Source organism: Montipora foliosa, chromosome 5, assembly GCF_036669935.1.
Source record: "Montipora foliosa isolate CH-2021 chromosome 5, ASM3666993v2, whole genome shotgun sequence".
NCBI lineage: Eukaryota > Metazoa > Cnidaria > Anthozoa > Scleractinia > Acroporidae > Montipora > Montipora foliosa.
In genome coordinates this window covers 14,872,623-14,875,235 of record NC_090873.1, presented here as the reverse complement: position 1 = coordinate 14,875,235, position 2,613 = coordinate 14,872,623, and the positions used below count along the sequence as shown (strand labels likewise).

The window sequence follows — 2,613 nt, the reverse complement described above, 5'->3', positions numbered from 1 at the left end:
AACAATTTCTATAACTTATGTTCGTGAATTTTTGAGCATGAATAAAGTGTATGTGTATTTATGTATGTAAGCCTGTTTTAGTTTGTTCACAAGTTGGAGTTTAGTATTGACATTAAGTAACTGAGACAACCCTTCCGTAACCTGGTTTAGTTTGCCTTGTCTAAATCAATGCTGTGACACGTGTTTCTCTAAGGGTGTGAATTTCTGGCTTCCTACACAGGTACTTTTACAATGTACCGGTAGTTCCAATATCCAGTGACTCCCTGATTCTTATTTAATGAGGAAACATTTGTCCTTGTTTTGTTAAAGTAGGACTGAAGGGATTGAGCAGTACTGTACACCCTCATTTACAGGGTCAACAGAAGGCAACAGTGACCGAGGTATGTCATGTGATTCTTGATCTTTCCCAAACACTTTACACAGTCCTCACTGAATAACATGTGCAATCACTCTGAGGGTTTGGTATTTTTCCTAGAAAGACAGTATTAGACGTTTACAAAAAATTGTGTACAGGAACTTACAGAATCTAACTTTATTTAAACAAAACAAATTCATGTTTTCAGTTAATACTGTACCTTACTTTCAATTTCTCAGAAGATCCTTTAGATTACCTGAGGCAGTTGTTTCCAGATACTGCCAGGAACGACGTTGAACAAGCTTTGGAGTCCTGTGGAGGAGACCCCAATCAGGCGGCAGAATTTTTGCTCCAGGGAAACGAAACAGGTCACTTTCCCCTTTAAATATATTTAAGAACAAAATTTTCCTTTTCAAGTGCAATGCATGTCATCTCTTTATTTGCCCTCCTCTACCACAAAACAGCATAGCTTTCTCAACTGTATGTTTCTGTTCCGGTTGAGACTGTGAGCCTAAATGCATGTTGTCACAAGCACGTCTACTATTGCTTTGAAATAGGAGCTATGGTGGATGACCAAGTCGAACACTTGATGGTTTGGGGAGATGACTTAACACCACCAGACGACATTACAGGTAAATGGGAAAATAATGGAAAAGAAAAAAAAATCTTACAACTTCCTACGTCTTCTTTAGTTTTCTTGTGTGTTAAGTTTGCAAAATCAAAAGCAAATATTAAGCCCCCCCCCCCCCCGCAGCTAATTACATGCAACCATTGCTGTAAGGAGGATAATTTGAATTCTAGAGTACATTGTAAGGTGCAAAAAGTCTTTTTCCAAGATCTATTAAATAGTTTTAATAAGCAAGTAGACTGTATTTTAATAATAGTTTTTTTTTTTTTACTTATTTGAGGTTACTGTATTTTCCACAGATATGGATGATTTATCTGACATAATAGCAAGGCTAGCCAAGCAGCTTACTGGGCCAGCCATCAGAGTAACTGTGGATGAAAATACAGTTATTCTTGATGCTTTGCCCATCTACAAAAGTACTAAGTTTGATCCTCTTAGTCCAGTAATAGTTCAGTTCCGGAATCAACCGGCTGTTGATGTGGGTGGTCCGAAGAGAGAATTTTATACTCGTATCTTTGATGATGTTGCAAAGGCAGACGGTGGTCTCAACCTTGTCCTCTTTGAAGGGCCAGATGGACGGCTCATGCCCAAGTATTCTGCCACCATAGTATACGGTGCTATACTGACTAGTGGGGAAAATGATTGCCCACTCAATTGTTCAGTGTGGCATCGGGTTCCCTTTCCTCTCCCCAGCAGCTTACTGGTACATAGTGACTGGCGACATAGCCAAAGCTGTTGGCTATTGTAATCTAAGTGATGTCGGAGACATCGAAGTGGCACAGCTGATTAAAAAGGTACTTGAGAATTTCTGTTATCAATTTTGATAAAACGATTGCAAGCTTGTGCAGAAGGAAAGAAAACTGCAAACCTCCTGTAGAATTGCAGTGGAAGACTGGCCAGGCAGCTTATTGTGCCATTCACCAGAATTGCGGTTAATTTTTAGCAAATGATGCAAAGCAAATTCCCAGTTGAACAGGGTTTAGTCTCACAAAATCCATGTGTAAAAGTCTTTTGAGTTAACTATTAATTTAAAATTAGAGCACACGATTTTTTACAGCTTTCCTAAGTGCCAGATTTCTTGTTGAAAACTGTGCCTACAGTTACACTTTGGTTTGAGGCTAACCCCCAAGAAAATTTTTAGAAGAAAGGTCTCGGAAGCTCCTCCCGCTATTCCTTAGACTAGAGATACACTTCATATAAGAAGAGAAGCATTGTGAAATAAGTATTTTAAAAACACCAAAGTTAACATTTATTTCTTACAAGCTCCATCACTGAATTACTTAGCTGATGGATTCTGACGAGGCAGGCATGCAAGAATTGGGTAACGATGCATCATTCATTTCTCTTCTTTGTGATGCTGGCTATTGTGAACGCCCAACAGTGAGTACTATTTTGTAGCTAACGCCTTGCATAATAATAATGCAGGTATTTTAGGCATTGCAAAGTCTCTGCTTACGAGCCAGACTGCCCATCAGGCTGGCGCTTATCTCAGGTTTCCAAAGCATGAAGCGACTAGGATTATTTCTACTCCCCCCTGGATGAGTTGCTAGTCCGTCGCAGGGTTACCCCCAACATTCTGCAGGGACCCATTTAAACATCTGGGTGGAGAGAGGCACTGTGACAGTGAAGT

The 2,613-nt window shown here is 39.8% G+C and overlaps 1 pseudogene; it reads left to right on the top strand.

The window, feature by feature from the left end:
• LOC138002217 (uncharacterized) overlaps positions 1–2,381 on the top strand; it is a 3,822-nt pseudogene extending 1,441 nt beyond the window's left edge.
• Positions 2,382–2,613: the final 232 nt, after the last annotated feature.